This window comes from Aquarana catesbeiana, linkage group LG12 (assembly GCF_042186555.1).
Source record: "Aquarana catesbeiana isolate 2022-GZ linkage group LG12, ASM4218655v1, whole genome shotgun sequence".
Classification (NCBI taxonomy): Eukaryota; Metazoa; Chordata; class Amphibia; order Anura; family Ranidae; genus Aquarana; species Aquarana catesbeiana.
Window position 1 is genome coordinate 224586826 of NC_133335.1, and position 9326 is coordinate 224596151.

Consider the following 9326-nt stretch of genomic DNA (forward strand, 5'->3'; position numbering starts at 1 on the left):
CAGTCAGTCCGGAGTCCTCTGGGTCACTAATGACGACCTGATCCCCAGCCACCTCCTCCAAGCCACGTACAAGTCCATGGGTTTCTGGGGACTGTAAACGATCCCTTGAAGACTGCTGCTGATGCTAAGTGCTAGGCTCCACCTCCATGCTGACACAATCCTCCTCCTCCTCTTCCTGTGTGATCGACGGGCCCGCAGGAACACTGTCTGGATAAAGGGGGCCTTGAGAGGTAAGGAAGTCCTCCTCTTCCTCCCTCTGTTCTGCCTCAAGTGCCCTGTCCATTATTCCACACAGCGTGTGCTCCAACAGGTAGACAAGAGGGACAGTATCACTGATGCACACACTGTCACTGCTCATCATCCTCGTGGCCTGCTCAAATGGTGACAGGACAGTGCATGCATCCTTGATCATGAGCCACTGGTGTGGCGAAAAAAAGCCAAGCGCCCCTGACCCTGTCCTGGTGCCATAGTCGCACAGGTACTCATTGATGGCCCTCTGCTGCGTGTGCAGCCGCTGCAGCATGGCCAACGTTGAGTTCCATCTGGTGGGCATGTTACAGATTAGGCAGTTCTTGGGCAGGTTGTATTCCTTTTGGAGGTCAACCAGCCGAGCACTGGCATTATATGACCGGCAGAAATGCACACAGACTTTCCTGGCCTGCCTCAGGAGATCCTGTAAGCCTGGGTACCTGCACAAGAACCGCTGCACCACCAAATTAAGGACGTGAGCCAAACAGGGAACATGGGTGAAGTGTCCCTGTCGAAGGGCAGAGAGGAGGTTGGTGCCATTGTCGCAAACCATCATTTCTGCCTGAAGCTGGCTTGGCATCAACCACCTCTGAGCCTGCCCCTTCAGAGCTGACAGAATCTCTGCCCTAGTGTGGCTCCTGTCCCCTAAGCACACCAGCTCAAGCACCGCATGGCATCTTGCGTAGCCCCTTGAACGCCTACGGAGCACTGCTGGTTCCGGGGACAAATCTATAGAGGAAGAGGCCATGGAGGAAGAAGAAGAGGAGGGGATGGAGGAGAGAGGTGTGTCAGAATCTCCACTAGTAGCATTTTGGAGGCGTGGTGGCGCAACAAGCTCCAACAACACTGCACGCTGTCCTGCATCCTTCCTAGCTGCCAGCAGGATCACCCAGTGCGCCATGAAAGATAGGTAACGTCCCTGTCCATGCCTGCTGGACCATGAGTCAGTGGTAATATGCACCTTACCGCTGACTGCCCTGTCCAGCGAGGCCAAAACATTGCCTTCCACATGCCTGTAGAGAGCCGGAATCGCCTTCCGTGAAAAAAAGTGGCGTTTGGGAACCTGCCACTGAGGTACCACACATTCCACAAATTCACGAAAGGGGGCAGAGTCTACCAGCTGAAAAGGCAGCAGTTGGAGTGCTAGCAATTTAGCCAAGCTAGCATTCAGCCACTGGGCATGTGGATGGCTGGGACCGAATTTCTTTTGCCGGTTTAGCAACTGGGGTAGGGAAATTTTCCTGCTACAATCGGACATTGGTGTAGTGATAGCAGATTGCCTGCAAGTACTTGGCACACCTAATGCTACACTTTCATTCCTCTCAGTGCATGTTTCTGAGAGAACTGAAAGTATAGTGGGGTTGGAGATCCCAACTGATGAGGAGCAAGGAGAGGTTTGCCTTGTTCTTTGGTGTGGGTCTTTTAAGTACGCTTGCCAAAGGACTGAATGGGAGTTTGACATATGTCTGGTCAAGCATGTGGTGCCCAAGAGGCTGCTGTTTTGGCCATGCTTGATACGCTTTAGACATATGTTGCAAACAGCAACGGTGCGATCTGCTGCACACGTTTCAAAAAAGGCCCACACCAAAGAACTTTTGGAAAAATGCGTGGAGTCAGCAGCGCCCTGCACGTGCGGAGCTCTGCGGTGTGATGCAGTTGGTTGGCTGCCCTTAAGCTGGCCCCTGGAGGGCATCCTGCCTCAGAGATGTGCCTCCTCCTCCTCTCTCCTATCAGGCACCCATGTAGAGTCAGTGACCTCATCATCCCCTCCCTCCTCCTCACTGTAGCAAACCTGGTAGTATGCTGCAGCTGGGGGAACATGACTGCCAGTTTTTTGTCCTTCTTGGGCATCCCCTCTCTATGGGCTAATTTTACTGCCTTCCTCAATCTGGGTACCATCATTGGAGCCTTCAAAACGCTGCGCATCCTCCTGCGGCATGTACCCAACACTGTGGTCAAACAGTTTGGGGGACTCCTCATGGCATGATGGTGGGGCTAGGGAAGGAGTGACTGATGACATTGAGCTGATGACAGAGGCCGCTTTGGCAGCTGCATTGGCAGCCAAAGTACTCTGAGCCTGGGTGACAGAGGATGTGGAGGATGAGGATGGCTTGTCATGCACTCTACCAACTCTTCTGCATGTTGTGGCTCAACACAGCCAGCTGCCAAAAAAAAGGACAAGCGTGCCCCACGGCCACGTGCTAAGGATGCACCGTGTCCATGACCAGCAATGTTGGCTGTAGACACAGAGCCTGCTTGCCCTCTTTAAGTGGCCTGTGAGCGTCTGCCTCTCCTTGTTGGCCTTCCCGACATACTGTATTTGATGTATTTGTAATGTATTCAAATAGGTACACCTGGAATGGCCTGCAGTGAGATGTAGCTGCACAAAGCTGAGATGTATATACAGTGGGGACGGAAAGTATTCAGACCCCCTTACATTTTTCACTCTTTGTTATATTGCAGCCATTTGCTAAAAGTTAATTTTTTCCTCATTAATGTACACACATCACCCCATATTGACAGAAAAACAGAATTGTTGACATTTTTGCAGATTTATTGAAAAAGAAAAACTGAAATATCACATGGTCCTAAGTATTCAGACCCTTTGCTGTGACACTCATATAGTTAACTCAGGTGCTGTCCATTTCTTCCGGTCATCCTTGAGATGGTTCTACACCTTAATTTGAGACCAGCTGTGTTTGATTATACTGATTGGACTTGATTAGAAAAGCCACACACCTGTCTATATAATAACTTACAGCTCACAGTGCATGTCAGAGCAAATGAGAATCATGAGATCAAAGGAACTGCCTGAAAAGCTCAGAGACAGAATTGTGGCAAGGCACGCATCTGGGCAAAGTTACAAAAAAATTCTGCTGCACAAGGTTCCTAAGAGCACAGTGGCCTCCATAATCCTTAAATGGAAGACGATTGGGAAGACCAGAACCCTTCCTAGAGCTGGCTGTCCGGCCAAACTGAGCTAACGGGGGAGAAGAGCCTTGGTGAGAGAGGTAAAGAAGAACCCAAAGATCACTGTGGCTGAGCTCCAGAGATGCAGTCTGAAGATGGGAGAAAGTTGTAGGAAGTCAACCATCACTGCAGCCCTCCACCAGTCGGGGCTTTATGGCAGAGTGATCCGACGGAAGCCTCTCCTCAGTGCAAGACACATAAAAGCCCGCATGTAGTTTGCTAAAAAACACCTGAAGGACTCCAAGATAGTGAGAAATAAGATTCTTTGGTCTGATGAGACCAAGATAGAAATTTTTGGCCTTAATTCTAAGCGGTATGTGTGGAGAAAACCAGGCACTGCTCATCACCTGTCCAACACAGTCCCAACAGTAAAGCATGGTGGTGGCAACATCATGCTGTGGGGGTGTTTTTCAGCTGCAGGGACAGGACGACTGGTTGCAATTGAGGGAAAGATGATTGTGGCCAAGTACAGGGATATCCTGGATGAAAACCTTCTCCAGATTGCTCAGGACCTCAGCCTGGGTTTACCTTCCAACAAGACAACGACCCTAAGCACACAGCTAAAATAATGAAGGAGTGGCTTCACAACAACTCCGTGACTGTTCTTGAATGGCCCAGCAGAGCCCTGACTTAAATCCAATTGAGCACCTCTGGAGAGACCTAAAAATGGCTGTCCACCAACGTTTACCATTCAACCTGACAGAACTGGAGAGGATCTGCAAGGAGGAATGGCAGAGGATCCCCAAATCCAGGTGTGAAAAACTTGTTGCATCTTTCCCAAAAAGACTCATGGCTGTATTAGATCAAAAGGGTGCTTCTACTTAATACTGAGCAAAGGGTCTGAATACTTAGGACCATGTGATATTTCAGTTTTACTTTTTTAATAAATCTGCAAAAATGTCAACAATTCTGTGTTTTTCTGTCAATATAGGGTGCTGTGTGTACATTAATGAGGAAAAAAATGAACTTAAATGATTTTAGCAAATGGCTGCAATATAACAAAGAGTGTACAATTTAAGGGGGTTTAAATACTTTCCGTCCCCACTGTATATACTGAATATACTGCAGTTAACTGAATCAACTGCCTGCCTGTAGTATATTAGGAAGAGAACAACAGGAATGGTCTGCAGTTAGATCTAGCTGCACAGGATACAGTACTGAATATACTGCAGCTAACTGAATGAACTGCCTGCCTGTATGCCTGTAGTATATTAGGAAGAGAACAACAAGAATGGTCTCCAGCGAGATCTAGCTGCATAGGATACAGTACTGAATATACTGCAGCTAACTGAATGAACTGCCTGCCTGTAGTATATTAGGAACAGAACAACAGGAATGGTCTGCAGCGAGATCTAGCTGCACAGGATACAGTACTGAATATACTGCAGCTAACTGAATGAACTGCCTGCCTGTAGTATATTATAAAAAAAACAACAGGAACGGTCTGCAGCAAGATCTGGCTGCACAGGATACAGTACTGAATATACTGCAGCTAACTGAATGAACTGCCTGTAGTATATTAGGAAGAGAACAACAGGAACGATCTGCAGCGAGATCTAGCTGCACAGGATACAGTACTGAATATACTGCAGCTAACTGAATGAACTGCCTGCCTGTAGTATATTAAGAACAGAACAACAGGAACGGTCTGCCGAGAGATCTAGCTGCATAGAATACAGTACTGAATATACTGCAGCTAACTGAATGAACTGCCTGCCTGTAGTATATTAGGAAGAGAACAACAGGAATGGTCTGCAGCGAGATATAGCTGCACAGGATACAGTACTGAATATACTGCAGCTAACTGAATGAACTGCCTGCCTGTAGTATATTAGGAACAGAATAACAGGAACGGTCTGCAACGAGATCTAGCTGCACAGGATACAGTACTGAATATGCTGCAGCTAACTGAATGAACTGCCTGCCTGTAGTATATTAGAAACAGAACAACAGGAGCGGTCTGCAGCAAGATCTAGCTGCACAGGATACAGTACTGAATATACTGCAGCTAACTGAATGAACTGCCTGTAGTATATTAGGAAGATAACAACAGGAACGATTTGCAGCGTGATCTAGCTGCACAGGATACAGTACTGAATATACTGCAGCTAACTGAATGAACTGCCTGCCTGTAGTATATTAAGAACAGAACAACAGGAACGGTCTGCCGAGAGATCTAGCTGCATAGAATACAGTACTGAATATACTGCAGCTAACTGAATGAACTGCCTGCCTGTAGTATATTAGGAAGAGAACAACAGGAATGGTCTGCAGTGAGATCTAGCTGCACATGATACAGTACTGAATATACTGCAGCTAACTGAATGAACTGCCTGCCTGTAGTATATTAGGAACAGAATAACAGGAACGGTCTGCAACGAGATCTAGCTGCACAGGATACAGTACTGAATATACCGCAGCTAACTGAATGAACTGCCTGCCTGTAGTATATTAGGAAGAGAACAACAGGAACGGTCTGCAGCGAGATCTAGCTGCACAGGATACAGTACTGAATATACTGCAGCTAACTGAATGAACTGCCTGCCTGTAGTTTATTAGAAACAGAACAACAGGAATGGTCTGCAGCGAGATCTAGCTGCACAGGATACAGTACTGAATATACTGCAGCTATCTGAATGAACTGTCTTCCTGTAGTATATTAGGAACAGAACAACGGGAACAGTCTGCAGTGAGATCTAGCTGCACAGGATACAGTACTGAATATACTGCAACTAACTGAATGAACTGCCTGCCTGTAGTATATTAGGAAGCGAACAACAGGAACGGTCTGCAGTGAGATCTAGCTGCACAGGATACAGTACTGAATATACTGCAGCTAACTGAATGAACTGCCTGCCTGTAGTATATTAAGAACAGAACAACAGGAACGGTCTGCCGAGAGATCTAGCTGCATAGAATACAGTACTGAATATACTGCAGCTAACTGAATGAACTGCCTGCCTGTAGTATATTAGGAAGAGAACAACAGGAATGGTCTGCAGCGAGATATAGCTGCACAGGATACAGTACTGAATATACTGCAGCTAACTGAATGAACTGCCTGCCTGTAGTATATTAGGAATAGAATAACAGGAACGGTCTGCAACGAGATCTAGCTGCACAGGATACAGTACTGAATATACTGCAACTAACTGAATGAACTGCCTGCCTGTAGTATATTAGGAAGCGAACAACAGGAACGGTCTGCAGCGAGATCTAGCTGCACAGGATACAGTACTGAATATACTGCAGCTAACTGAATGAACTGCCTGCCTGTAGTATATTAGGAACAGAATAACAGGAACGGTCTGCAACGAGATCTAGCTGCACAGGATACAGTACTGAATATACTGTAGCTAACTGAATGAACTGCCTGCCTGTAGTATATTAGGAAGAGAGCAACAGGAATGGTCTGCAGCGAGATATAGCTGCACAGGATACAGTACTGAATATACTGCAGCTAACTGAATGAACTGCCTGCCTGTAGTATATTAGGAACAGAATAACAGGAACGGTCTGCAACGAGATCTAGCTGCACAGGATACAGTACTGAATATACTGTAGCTAACTGAATGAACTGCCTGCCTGTAGTATATTAGAAACAGAACAACAGGAGCGGTCTGCAGCAAGATCTAGCTGCACAGGATACAGTACTGAATATACTGCAGCTAACTGAATGAACTGCCTGTAGTATATTAGGAAGAGAACAACAGGAACGATTTGCAGCGAGATCTAGCTGCACAGGATACAGTACTGAATATACTGCAGCTAACTGAATGAACTGCCTGCCTGTAGTATATTAAGAACAGAACAACAGGAACGGTCTGCCGAGAGATCTAGCTGCATAGAATACAGTACTGAATATACTGCAGCTAACTGAATGAACTGCCTGCCTGTAGTATATTAGGAAGAGAACAACAGGAATGGTCTGCAGTGAGATCTAGCTGCACAGGATACAGTACTGAATATACTGCAGCTAACTGAATGAACTGCCTGCCTGTAGTATATTAGGAACAGAATAACAGGAACGGTCTGCAACGAGATCTAGCTGCACAGGATACAGTACTGAATATACCGCAGCTAACTGAATGAACTGCCTGCCTGTAGTATATTAGGAAGAGAACAACAGGAACGGTCTGCAGCGAGATCTAGCTGCACAGGATACAGTACTGAATATACTGCAACTAACTGAATGAACTGCCTGCCTGTAGTATATTAGGAAGCGAACAACAGGAACGGTCTGCAGCGAGATCTAGCTGCACAGGATACAGTACTGAATATACTGCAGCTAACTGAATGAACTGCCTGCCTGTAGTATATTAGGAACAGAACAACAGGAACGGTCTACAGCGAGATCTAGCTGCACAGGATACAGTACTGAATATACTGCAACTAATTGAATTAACTGCCTGCCTGTAGTATATTAGGAAGAGAAAAACAGGAACAGTCTGCAGCGAGATCTAGCTGCACAGGATACAGTACTGAATATACTGCAGCTAACTGAATGAACTGCCTGCCTGTAGTATATTAGGAACAGAACAACAGGAACGGTCTGCAGCAAAATATAGCTGCACAGGATACAGTACTGAATATATTGCAGCTAACTGAATGAACTGTGTGCCTGTAGTAAATTAGGAAGAGAACAACAGGAACAGTCTGAAGTGAGATCTAGCTGCACAGGATACAGTACTAAATATACTGCAGCTAACTGAATGAACTGCCTGCCTGTAGTATATTAGGAAGAGAACAGGAATGGTCTGCAGTGAGATCTAGCTGCACAGGATACAGTACTGAATATACTGCAGCTAACGGAATGAACTGCCTTCCTGTAGTATATTAGGAACAGAACAACAGGAACAGTCTGCAGCGAGATCTAGCTGCATAGGATACAGTACTGAATATACTGCAGCTAACTGAATAAACTGCCTGCCTGTAGTATATTAGGAAGCGAACAACAGGAACAGTCTGCAGCGAGATCTAGCTGCACAGGATACAGTACTGAATATACTGCAACTAACTGAATGAACTGCCTGCCTGTAATATATTAGGAAGAGAAAAACAGGAACGGTCTGCAGCGAGATCTAGCTGCACAGGATACAGTACTGAATATACTGCAGCTAACTGAATGAACTGCCTGCCTGTAGTATATTAGGAAGAGAACAACAGGAACAGTCTGCAGCGAGATTTAGCTGCACAGGATAGAGTACTGAATATACTGCAGCTAACTGAATGAACTGCCTTCCTGTAGTATATTAGGAACAGAACAACAGGCACGGTCTGCAGAGAGATCTAGCTGCACAGAATACAGTACTGAATATACTGCAGCTAATTGAATGAACTGCCTGCCTGTAGTATATTAGGAACAGAACAACAGGAACGGTCTGTAGTGAGATCTAGCTAAACTGCTGGAGCTAACTGAATTAACTGTCTGCTCAATCTATCTAAATAAAATTAAATGACACTCTCTCTCTCTCTGTCTCTCTCTCTCTCTGTCTCTGAACGCCGGAACACACTACACAAGGCCGACGTGCAGGTGGCCTTATATAGTGTGGGGCGTGTACTTCATCCCCTGAGCCATAATTGTCCAAAGGCACCCTGCCTTTAGCCAATTATGGCTCTGTTTGCTTACAGCGCTGTGATTGGCCAAAGCATGCGGGTCATAGTGCATGCTTGGCTAATCATCAGCCAGCAAACCACTGCGATGACGCAGTGCATTATGGGTCGTGACGCTCCCCTCGAATTTGGCGCGAACGGCCCATAGTGTTCAATATTCGACGTACGATCGAACAGACTCGTGTTCGACTCAAACTCAAAGCTTATCCCTCGACAACATTCGCAAATCGTGTCAGGGTGTTTTTTCTTAAATAGCTTGTATTGCGAAACGCTCATAAACTGCGTTACTCGCAATCCGAGGTTTCACTGTACGTTAGTTCATATGTGTGTAAAGGCAGACGTCCCAATACTTTTGACAAAATAGTGTACATTGGAACATATACATATATATATATATATATATATATATATATATATATATATATATATATATATATATATATATATATATATATATATAAAAATGTTAAAAGATTTTTTCTTTTGTATTAGAC